Source organism: Patiria miniata, unplaced genomic scaffold (assembly GCF_015706575.1).
Source record: "Patiria miniata isolate m_02_andy unplaced genomic scaffold, ASM1570657v1 HiC_scaffold_18, whole genome shotgun sequence".
Classification (NCBI taxonomy): domain Eukaryota; kingdom Metazoa; phylum Echinodermata; class Asteroidea; order Valvatida; family Asterinidae; genus Patiria; species Patiria miniata.
The window spans coordinates 5,289,240-5,302,187 of record NW_024037056.1 but is presented as its reverse complement, the minus strand read 5'-3'; the positions used below and the strand labels follow the sequence as shown (position 1 = coordinate 5,302,187).

General features: G+C 39.5%; 1 protein-coding gene across 2 annotated transcripts in view; it reads right to left on the bottom strand.

Annotated features, from left to right (window-relative positions):
• Window positions 1-11,014, bottom strand: part of LOC119724367 (vacuolar protein 8-like) — a 28,176-nt gene extending 17,162 nt beyond the window's left edge. Inside the window, exon 1 of one of the 2 annotated variants that reach the window (XM_038195385.1) lies at window positions 10,768-11,014. The gene's annotated coding sequence lies outside the window, so the exon portion shown is untranslated. Of the gene's footprint in view, window positions 1-496; window positions 938-10,767 lie in introns of those variants that run through there. The other variant, XM_038195387.1, reaches the window with a different exon arrangement.
• Window positions 11,015-12,948: the final 1,934 nt, after the last annotated feature.

Genomic DNA, 12,948 nt, shown 5'->3' with positions numbered 1-12,948 from the left:
TGGGAGTCAGGTTGGCGTTGGCGTAGCGGTACTTTCCTCGCCTTCCGTACCGCGGTGACCCGGGTTCGAATCCCACCTGGGCCAACACGTGGATTAGGTTTTCAGTCCCTACCTGATTCCGTGGGTTTCCCCCACAATATTCGTAACTGGGGTTTTCCTCCCACCTCTAAAACTGTAAATTTCTTCTCACTGTCTCCTCTCTACAGGTTTCTTCAGGCTTGCAAGCTACAGTGCCTAGGGCACTTTTGAGGAATAAAATCCTTGGTGTCATTACCAGAAATACACAGTAATTTGTTTTAAATCTGCATTGTACAAAAGACAGGCAAGCTAAAAATACAGGAAAAATGCAAGCACGTACCGGTACATAGGTTTACTGTAAAACATCACAGTAAAGCAAATTAGGTTTTGCCCTTCACCGGCGTAAACACTGCAAAGCATTACAACAAATGTCTATTTGTACATGTTTATCCATCATATAATTATAGGCCTACCTTACCATTGATACGTACGTACATATCGTACATGTAGGCTACGGTACATCAGTTGGCTGCGCTACATATAAAATCTCGTCAAATCCCACTGAAGTTTTATGTTCCTAGAGCTCTCTTCAAAAATGCGGGCTCATCTCTGGCTCAAAAACTACAAACTGAAGAAACAAATTCTGCATCCTTACTCAGCGAACAACAAAGGAGCAATGTGGGTACAGCCCGTTTGTGCTGGGTATCAGTGTATATATGTGTGTATACAGGCCCTGGGTTGCAGCTGCAGTTATTGTTTTGCTGGGATGGTCTATTGTTTGCATAGCAAGTCTCTGTATTGTGGTACAGCATACAGTCTGGCGAATGTACACAAAGGAATAAACATACATGTACAGAGCTTGGCTCCATATATATCTCCAATAAGGACATACATGTACAATGTATGTAAACTGCAGGCTTGGTAGTGGATTGATAAACAAACACTTTAGAACACACATGTGCATAGTACACACATACTAAAATTTGTATCCTCGTGGAGTCATTTCTTTGTTCTCGCGTACTAAAGTTTTCGAGTTTGAAAGCCTACGGGGTTTTCAAAATGCTCATATTTTAACCAAAATTAATTTCTGTGGCTGAAATTTGGATTGTAATTTCCTGTTTGCAACAGATCAACACACCTTGGAAATTGCTACTTTTTGAGTAAAAATGTGTCTACATTTATTTCGTGATTTATAACCTTGTTGTGGAGACGTATTCATCTAGAAATTGCCCCGTGGTGACGTATACAGTCTTTTGTTCCCTATTATGCACATGTCTCCACAGGGTACCGTGTACCAGATCTGCAGGCTTGGTCTACAGTGGATTGAACCCTAACACACATGTTCATACATGTGTACATATGTAGTAGGCCTATAAGTATAAATTATCATATGAATGCATATTAAAGGTAGAGTACATCATTTGCAGCTATCCAAAAAAGTAAGTAAAAAGTGAAAAGTTTGCAGCTATCCAAAATTATTGTTGAATAAGCATTTGGTTTAAAAACAGTAATGGCACCAAACACCCTGTGAAATTATTCTGTCTGGCACGCTGTCATTTTGAAGAAAACAATAAAAGAAGGTCATTTCCAAGGATGCGTCTAAAGATGCATTTTTGGAAATTTCCGTGAGCAGTTCGTTTTTAATTCGAGGCAAAGCCGTGAATGGGCGGAGATGTTTTCATCAATGACCTAATCCCTCCTATGCCTATAAGTATAAGCATGTTTTTTAGGATCATTAGGAAAATGGTTTCATAAGACCACATAAACATCTTCAGTGTGACTTTATTGGCTGCTGATCTGTAAACAAAAACAATGTCTTCAATAATACAAATTTCTTAAATAAACAACCTGCTTTTGTAAAACAAGCTATAAACATTCACTATCAAACCAAGGCAGGCATGCCAACAGTTAGTAATACTGCATGATACATTAAACATGTACATACTCCGTAGCCCATTTTAGGGCGACCCTGAAAACTTGGCATAACCATGGAGCTATTTTTTTTTATTTGTTTAATTTAGACTTACATGCAGCAGCAAAACTTGTATGAAATCTGAAAATTCCTAAAATAGCCCTGCGCCCATACACTGACAAAGCCCATTCAAACAGTTCAGCGGACTCCAGAAATAGTTCCGTTTTGCCCAATTCAAAGTGGCTCAAAGCATCCTCAAAGCCAATTAAAAGTTAAGCCAGGCAAAAAAACCCAGAGGGATGGACCAGTGCGTTCATGCATGGCCGCACAGACCCAGTGGGCGTGCACTCAGTCCAGCACTAATAATACAGCAACCTTGGGCACTGCTACATGGACAGGTCTCCATTAAAGCTACAGTCCATCATTTGTCTAAATCCTTATCCAAAAAGTAACTGACATAATTATTGTTGAAAAACAAACTTGGTTGAAATATAATAAGGGGACTCAACTCCCTGTGAAATCATTATTTCTGGCAAGCTGTCATTTTGAAGAAATACACAAAAGAAGGCCCTTCCAACGATGTGTCTAAAGATGCATTGGAAATTTCCGATAGTAGTTCATTTTTTTTCATTCGGCGAAGCGCTCCCAAGCGTTGGCACGATGCACACGCGTGCACGGTTGCTATTATTTGTCGGTTCAGTGCGCGACATCGTGTAGCTGCAATCGGCTCGCTGACAACGTGTCTCGGACGCTGAATTGAGGCCCAATTCAAAACATGATTCAGCAACTTTTGAATTGATTTGAAATCGAGATCCTAGAATGTTGTTTTTCGCAGAATATACAGCTGAAGCTGAGCTGAACCTTCATCAGGTTAGTTGTTCAGCATCCTTCTTTAGAGTTTGAGCATGTTTGTTGCTTCAAACGAACAAAACGCACAAATTACGGGACTGTACCGGTACCTTAATATAGCATGTGTAATAATTGTCAGATAATTTGCTCGGCACCAGACTGTGAAAGATCTGTTTGCCGAGTTGCCAGTGAAGCGGGAATGAAATAATTAAAAAACCTGGCTTCAAACACAAACCAGATGCTACTGATTAAAATTTTTCTGCGGTGTCTGTTCAGTTTGCTTTAAAGGGAAAATACAACATTTGCAAACATCGAAAAATAAAACGACCAAGTTTTTACGAAATACCTTACAGGATGTTGGTAAATGACAGTCTAAAAGCATCCTGTAAAATTATGGCACCTGGTGTGAAGTCATTTTCAAGAAAATTGCATTTTTGTATACATTTCCAACGGTGGTCGGCCGACCACCGTAGGAAAAAATCTAACTATTTTTCACTACTGCTCCAAATTTACCATATTCTTCAGTCCAAGTTTTGTTTGCTATTGATTTCATGTTCATGAACGGGTGCAGGCCAGCTAGACTGGTTCCCTAATACCGTACTCTTTTCCGGCATCTGTAAATTGATCCAATTCATCTTCACTGGAGTCAGGGAACCAGACAACTTGAACATTTTTGTTTTTCTTGGTTTTTCCAGCGAAAACAAAACTTCCAACATGTGAGTGTAACAATAATTTGAGTATTATACTAACCTCTCAAATAGTTCAATTCTGAAAATTAAAGCAAAAGCCAATGATGTACATGTACACGTATGTACATTCCCTTTAACTTTGCAGACATTGCAATTTAGTTAAAAAAAAAAAAAAAAAACCAACTTCATGCCCTTGGCATTCTATGCGTGGATACTTTTATCACAATTCACACAAAGTCAGGGACAATTTTCAGTTGTGTTCTTGACTGTTTGTTTGCTTGTCTGCTGAATGATTATTATAATTGGTGGAGCTGCAAGGCCTTCTGGTACTGAATGATAAAAGATCAGCACACAATTGCGATATTTTCCAAAACAGCAAGTCAAGCATTCATAGTATTTCCAATTTGGAAAATACAAAAAAAAAAAATCATCTAGCATGCATGAAAGACTGCAACCGGCTGAAGTCAATTTAATATCCAATCATATGTAATAAAATACTGTTAAACTTTACCGAGTTTTATCATGATATGGATATTAGAAACCCGTAACAAAAATAATATTATTCCGTGTTGGCTTTCAATAAGGGAATAAATGTGTGCTTGGTCGGTATTAATCACTCTGTTTAAGACCGCGTGGAGTCTGGGTGCTGATAATTACCCGAGCCGAAGGCGAGGGTAATTATCAGCATCCAGACTCTTACATTTATTCCCATTTATAAATACCTTTTCGGTCAAAACAATCAATCATTTTGGTCAAAAAAACCTGATTTTGTTCAACAAGTTCACTTCATGTTTTTTTAAACACCCCTCTAGCTAAATGAGGGAGCATCCAGCTCGCGAATAAGATGTAAACACTCCATTTATGGAGATTGGCGCGCACGTCGCGCGTACTGCACGATGTCGCGCAGAATGCACCTGGGGCGTTGCGTTGTGAATTTAGGACTTATACAATTCTGACTCACTGGTAGTGTTGCGCATGCCTACCGGTACGTGAGGATTGTGAACGTTCAACCAATAAAACAGTAAGAGGCACTGGATTTTTAGGAGTCCAAATTTCATGTGACACTGGAAAAGTGTTGAAGACCAGCCAGCCATGTCTTTTCATCCGTTTAAGACACAGGCTTTCGACCAATAGGAATGGGTAAAAAGTTCTAAGGATTTATGAATAAAATTTTAGGCATGCATGCTTTTTAGTGTGTTTTGTAGAGCACTTTGGTTTTTGTTGTTTTTTGGAGGGGGTTGGGTTCTCACATATTTTGATCCAATCAAGAAACTAAGAAAAAATGTTGGTTGAGAAATTCGCTTAGAATAAGTCTTACAATGTACTTTTTGCATCTAATTTAAGTTTGATTTTTATGAAAGAAAAAAACAATTATGTTAAATTGGACTAACTTACCAGCACCAAATATTTGTGTTAAATTACTACCGGTATCTGTTGTCCGCAACCAAATACAATGCAACGGTCAACCTAAAGTGACCTTTATAAATTTATCTGTCAGTGGTCAATATTTGTCCCCAAAATCTGTGACCCATACAAGTCAAGGTTATTGGGAGTACAGGCTAATAAGCTTGTCCGAAACAAAATTGGGACTCGCATTAGGCCCCCCAAAAATTTTCTGCTTCTGATTACATGGCATTTGAAAATAGGGTACCTACTGGTACCGGTAGGTAGGGAATTTTTTTGTTTTTGGCAACTTTTTTGAGTACGATCATATGGAGGGTGTCTGCATGTACAGGTAGACAAGGGTAGTATTGGTCACAGACTTGCGATTAAATTTAGACCACTGAGCGATAAATTTATAAAGGTCACTTTAGATTGACCTTTGCATTGTATTTTGGTTGCAAATACATGTAATACAATTTAGGCACAAATCTTTAGCTTAGGCCAAAAAAAAAAAGTCTCGGTTTCTGGTATGCGCGTGCGTCGCCTTAGCCATGCGTGTCGGCAAAATGAAAAAGTTTTTTTTTCAATGCAAGATGATGTCTAAAAACTGCCAAACTCACTGGTTTGACTGGAATCCTGCTGCTGCACAATTTTAACATGCTTTTAGATGGGGTTACGATCGAGTATTTTTTTTATGTGCCCTCTCTGGACTCCCATATATTTTGCACTAAATTTAGTCGGGCACCATTTGCAGTCATCAGCCGACATTTGAAGAAAAAAAAAGTAAAAAAAAACCAAAACAAAAAAAACACACACTTCGCCGCATCACTTTTCGGGCAAGCTCCATACCAGAAACCAGAGACTCTTTTTTTGGGCATTAGTCCAATTTAACAATTTGTTTTAAGGTAGTAATTGATGGTTTGGGGGTGTTTTTTCTCATTTTTCCCTTAGAAAATTTAGGGAAGGGGCTGTCAGAATAGGGAAGGTAGAGAAACCGGAAGCACAACTATTTTTGTTACATGTATTCACCTTACTGCGTACTATAAGAGTCCAAAAACGTAGCATACATGTAGTAAAAACATGCAACAGTCCAACACCACTTTAGTACTGCATCAATCAACTGTGTCAAATGACATTCTTTCCCACATAGCAACCGATGAAAACTGGTGAGCAAATGTAGACGTTTCCATTGGATGAGGATGACGTTTAAAGGGAATGTACATTATTGGCTGGTAATTTTGTAATTTTCAGAAATGAACTATTTGGGGGGTTAGTATAATAGATCAAATATTGTTACACTGACATGTTTGAAGTTTTGTGTTCGAAAATGCTGGAAAACCAAAAAAACCAAAAATGTTCAAGTAATCTGGTTCCCTGACTCCACCAGAGATGAAATGGATCAAAAATGCCAGAAAATTGAAAGGTAAGGGAACCTGTCTAGCTGGCCTGCACCCGTTCATGAATATGCAACCAATAGCAAACAAAGTTTGGACTGAAAAAAACCTGGTAAATTTGGATCAGTAGTTGAAAAACAGTTTTTCCAACGGTGGTCGGCTGACCACCGCTGGAAATGTACATGTAAACAAAAGTACCATTTTTCTTGAAAATGACTTCACACCAGGACTGCCCTAATTTTACAGGATGCTTTAGACTGTCATTTACCAACTGTATCATAGTAAGGTATTTCGTAACAACTTGGTAGTTTTATTTTTCGATGTTTGCCAATGTTGTACAATGTACTTTCCCTTTAATACTCTGCTCCGATCAGTGAAATAAATGAATGCAATGACGGACACATTGTCATCATCTCGTGCAGAACCCTCCACTGGAGTATGTATGTATCTGTATCTACGTTGCAGAAACCTATTCAGAATTTCAGGCATTTAATAACCTATGTTCCCTAATGAGGCGCACTTTGATGTTTACCCCGACTTTCCACATCAGTGTTGCCAAACTTCTTTGTTGACAAACTTCAAATTCATTCAGTGAAGTATTAGTACTTTTACTTTAAAGGGAAAATACAACATTTGCAAACATCGAAAAATAAAACTACCAAGTTGTAACCTTACTAGGATGTTGGTAAATGACATGCTTAAGCATCCTGTAAAATTATGGCACCTGGTGTGAAGCCATTTTCAAGAAAATGGTATATTTGTATACATTTCCAACGGCCGACCACCGTTGGAAAAACCTAACTATTTTTCAATTACTGCACCAAATTTACCAGGTTTTTTTTAGTCTAAATTTTGTTTTGCTAGCTATTGGTTCCATGCTCATGAACGGGTGCAGGCCAGCTAGACTGGTTCCCTTACCTTACAATTTTCCGGTATGTTTGATCCATTTCATCTTTAGTGGAGTCAGGGAACCAGACTACTTGAATATTTTTGTTTTTCTTGGTTTTTCCAGCATTTTCGAACACAAAACTTCAAACATGTCAGTGTAACAATATTTGATCTATTATACTAACCCCCCAAATACTTCATTTCTGAAAATTACAGCAAAAGCCAATGATGTACACGTCCCTTTAATAATGGTTGTTATTTAACTTCTGTGAACAGTTTCGGATTCAAAAACGGTGGCGTCCGAAAACTGGGCACAAATCGGCTGAGTGTTGCCTAATGTGGCGCACTGGAATAAATCTTGAAAAAAATTCCAAATTAACATTTAAGAATTTATGTAAAGTTGATAAAATCTGATAAACCATTATTATCTCTAGTCCGTGTAACTAGGGCTCTACAAATGGCCTTTTTTAACATTTGGACATGGTCTTGCGATAGTCGCCAGACCATGTCCAAATGTTAAAAAGTGTGATTCGAAGAGTTATTATTAATATCTCTACTTACATACCCAACTAGAAGCTTATCAGAAAATTGTTTGCTTATTTTGGGGGGACATTTTCAAAGGTTCACTGTGCACTTTGATAAAATCAGAAAATCACGCCGAAGTAAATTTTTTCTTCTAATTTTGTAACGGAAAGATAAACTCGTGATTTAAGAACTTGATGAAATTTCACTTTCTGTGAAATTTCAGTTGACACTTTTGCTCTAGCTGGGCGCTACAGTAGTCCGAGTAACTTGGACCCAACTTATCGCCTTTTTAAAAATTTGGACATGGTCTGGCGATAGTAGGGTCCAAGCCCATTCCTCGACCTAGACAACACAGTCACTGACAGTCCCAAAAACCAACATTTTCCAACAAAAAACATCAGATTTCACCTTCAAAACGGCCTCCAAATTACTAGATATGTCACCTGAGGTACAAGTAGACATAGATGATTAAGATGGTTGTACTTAAGTTTACTTACGATCCGGAAAAAAAGTGAAATTTTCCGTTCAATTCTGGAGACCCCCTCTGCCTAGGTTGTCGTTGTTGTGCTCACGTTCAAAACTGCATGATAATGGCGTCTGACCTCGACCTCATGCAAATGTGGTGCGGTGCGCTTGCGCATAATGCACTGCATGCATACACGGCAGATTCCCCTGCGCCGCGCCGACGACTGTTTCCTGATGTAGAGCGCTGTGTAAGTTCGCGGTACGCCTGGGAGTCGCGCTGGCTACCCAGGCGTACCGCGAACTTACACAGCGCTCTACATCAGGAAACAGTCGTCGGCGCGGCGCAGGGGAATCTGCCGTGTATGCTGCATTATGTGCATTATGCGCAAGCGCGCCGCACCACATTTGCATGAGGTCGAGGTCAGACGCCATTATCATGCAGTTTTGAACGTGAGCACAACAACGACAACCTAGGCAGAGGGGGTCTCCAGAATTGAACGGAAAATTTCACTTTTTTTTCGGATCGTAAGTAAACTTAAGTACAACCATCTTAATCATCTATGTCTACTTGTACCTCAGGTGACATATCTAGTAATTTGGAGGCCGTTTTGAAGGTGAAATCTGATGTTTTTTGTTGGAAAATGTTGGTTTTTGGGACTGTCAGTGACTGTGTTGTCTAGGTCGAGGAATGGGCTTGGACCCTACTATCGCCAGACCATGTCCAAATTTTTAAAAAGGCGATAAGTTGGGTCCAAGTTACTCGGACTAGCGCTACAGGTGAAAAATCAAAGTGTGCCACGTTAGGGTGCCCGCAACGTTAGGGTACATCAACAATATTCGAACACGAAATTACACGAAAAATAGAAGTCTGAAAAACATGAAAAAGAGGGGTGACTGACATGACTGAGTGTGCTTGCAAAATAAACTATTTTAACATTAATTATAAAATAACAAAGTCTGAATATGAAAATAAAAAGTTGACAAAGTTCTACATTTTGGGGTTCATGTTCAAGTGGAAGGGTTGCCATTATTTAAGGAGGTAGTCCAGTAAATTGAGCACATTTATGGGGCTAAGCCTGTGCATGCACTGATTGCACTGCAATACATACACTTGCGCATGCATGATTTTCAATATCCCCCGGCCCGGATCCATTTTTATTTAACACGACTGACCGAATACAGGTCAACTCGTACGCGAACCAACTCGTACGCGACCAACTCGTACGCGGGACAATTCGTACGCGAACCGACTCGTACGCGGACCAACTCGTACGCGGACCGACTCGTACGCGGACCAACTCGTACACGGACCAACTCGTACGCGTGAGTTTAGACGATTGGTTTAGCTCCTCCATGCATGGACAGATGAAATTAGGTTCGGTACGGTAGGTCGGCATAATTTTACCTTTTCTGAAAGGTTGAGATGTTCAAATTAAATGTAGTTGATTTTTGAAACCGCCAGTGCTACTTACATTCGCGATTTTTTAGAGAAGAATTCTGCGTTTTTTTTTTTTTTACAAGTTCGCTTGATTGATTGGGAAGTTGTCTTCGCGATAACCAGTATGATTGGTTCCCGCCGCACCGCGCACTGTATAAAGAATGCATGATTGAATCGTTGTTACCTGTGTATGCCGCGGTACAATTGCTGGTTGGTTAGACAAGTAAAATGACAAGAAAACAACGATATTTGCGAGGTCTATTGTATAAAAAGGAGCTACTATAAAAAAGGAATATAGCATGCTTATACAGTTGTAAGGACAGTGTCCGCCAGTTTTTTGCTTGGGTCAGATAGTTTTTTAGTCCTAATTATTATATATCCAAATAATATTTTGTAAAAAAAGAAAAAAATGGGGAGATGATTTTTTTTTTTTTGTTAAAATCAGAATTTTATATAATTTCACCGGAAATGCGAGGTTTCTTGGGTCAAATGCGATTTTCTTGGGTCAGAAAATTAATTTTTTGCTTGGGTCCGATAATTTTTTAGTCCTAATTATTATGTATCCAAATTATATTTTGTAAAATAAAACAATGGGGAGGTGAATGGCTTCGCAGGCTGCACACCCAGGTGCGCTGTGACGAATTGTTGCAATTGGGTCAGTTTGACAATGGTGACAATTAATTGACTGACAGGTACATTGATTAAAAAAACACGAAAAATGCAACTGGTACATCGTTGCATTAATATATGGAATTAAATTTGACGTGACAAGGCTACAGGTATGCACAAAAGGATACAACACTCGTCTAACTACAAAAATCAGTTACTTTATTATCATCATTCATGGGTTCACTCCCAATCACACACAACGGTCACACATTTAACTACGGACTACCCGTCACACTATTCCCAAATTCTTCCCAACCATGCCAACCCAATCCTCGAAACCACTCCTAAAACGGCCCGCGTACGAGTTGGTTCGCGTACGAGTTGGTTCGCGTACGAGTTGGTTCGCGTACGAGTTGGTTCGCGTACGAGTTGGTTCGCGTACGAGTTGGCTCGCGTACGAGTTGGCTCGCGTACGAGTTGGCTCGCGTACGAGTTGGCTCGCGTACGAGTTGTCTCGCGTACGAGTTGACCAATCCGCGTACGAGTTGACTCGCGTACGAGTTGGTTCGCGTACGAGTTGACCTGTTTCCGACTCACCTGTTTTACCGCCGTTAAGTGCCGTCGTTCTACGGTCTCAGATCTTACGAACGCAAATACTTATCAAGCTTTTTAATGTGGGAATGCACACCTGGAACCAGCTCCACATTGATCCTTTGTTGATCACCGCAGGAACATTGTAGTTCCGGGCAAAATAACAACAAAAAACATCGCTTGAAAAATTGATTCTATTTCTAGCTAGCTCTAGCCTAGCCACGCATAATAATTCTGTGCGTAAACAAATTTGATAAATAGACTTTACAAGTCCTTGCTACATTAATCTCCATAAGTTATTTCTCATTTTGCAAACATAATATTATCACTTATAACTACTATTTGTCCACAAATTCCTATATTTATCGTAGGTACGTTAACAGGAACACCATTTAGATTGTAAAGACGGCCATTTCACAAAAAATACAATGTATAGAAAAAGCGAATCATAGAAACACTGTGCAAGTTTACGATTGTAAAGTCAGGTTTCTTGACGTCCATATCATGTTAAGGAATAGGTTTTCGCTTTCATGTAACCAGTCTAGTGGAAATTTTGTAACCCAACTATCGGATGTCGCAACCTCGTTCCCCATTGGTACGATCTTGCTGCGCCATGTTGTTTCCCATCATGCCTTGCGCGATCTTAACCCCTGGAATTGTGTAATTTAAATGTTTCAAAATATGGCACAGTATTACGGAAACGTATTACCGCCACACATTTATTTATTTTTTTCACGTACGTACGTGATAAGTTTCACGTACGTACATGATAAGTTTTCTGTTTCACGTACGTTCATGATAAGTTTCACGTACGTACATGATAAGTTTCACGTACGTACATGATAAGTTTCACGTACGTACGCGATGAGTTTCACGTACGTACGTGAAAACTTTTAGTATATCACGTGTTTTACTGCGTGCGTTTAGTTAGTCTTGTTCCCAGACCAAAAGATTCTGACTATTCCTGATGAATCTTAGGTCAGGCAGCCTCCGTGGCTAAAAATAAACATGACGACATTGATGGCCCTTTTTCAAAGCTCGGCTTCGTTTCCGATTTCGCTTTATCACGTTTAGCTTTTTAATGTTTTGATCAAATTTTTAAGTTAATCACTTGCTTCGTAATATCATACAGTTATGCTAATACAGTTTGATGTTTTGGTAAGATAACATTGGCTAATGTTGATCTGGAATCTTCAAAATTAAGCACCCAAATAGCACTGTTAGCAGGCGGAGCCGAATGAAGACAGAGTTTTGGACTGAATCTCAGTAATGGTCGTCAAATTCAAAATTGTACATGACGCAGCAAAAAGTTCGCCCATACGATCCGATTATATTTGATGCACAAAATCGTCGTTGAATTTCAAGATTTCTAAGTGAAAGCAATGCATATTTTATCGACTCATTTTAAACAAATTTAATAAGCAATTAGCAGTTAATTAAACCTATATTATATTCGGAAATACTCAGGCGCTATCCGATTGTCGACGAAACGAATTCGGCAAACTTCGGTAATTTTCAGGGAAAAGGAGGAATTCCTCCCGTTTTAGTCACGTGACGTAAATTGTAATACAATGTATTACCGGAGGCTACCGGACTTAAGATTCATCGGGAATAGCCAGAATCTTTGGTCTGGGAACAAGACTAACTAAACGCACGCAGTAAAACACGTGATATACTGAAAGTTTTCACGTACGTACGTGAAACTCATCGCGTACGTACGTGAAACTTATCGCGTACGTACGTGAAACTTATCGCGTACGTACGTGAAACTTATCACGTACGTACGTGAAACTTATCATGTACGTACGTGAAACCTATAACATATCACGTACGTACGTGAAACTTATCACGTACGTACGTGAAACTATCACGTACGTACGTGAAAGAAAAAAAATAAATGTGTGGCGGTAATACGTTTCCGTACATTATAATTAGGCTGCAGTGTATCCGTTTTACGTGCCGACGCCAATCAGCGTCATTTACGTCATCATCACAGCCAGGGGTTAGTGTAAGGAACGCACACGCGCCCATGGAGTCGAGGCTGAGGATGTCGTGATTCGCGCGGCACCCGCTAGATGGGTGGTGTTGAATGTTTTTGTATGTTAAGTCAAACTCTGATAACTTAAAACAACTGTTAAAGGGAATGTACATCATTGGCTTTTGCTGTAATTTTCAGAAATGAACTAT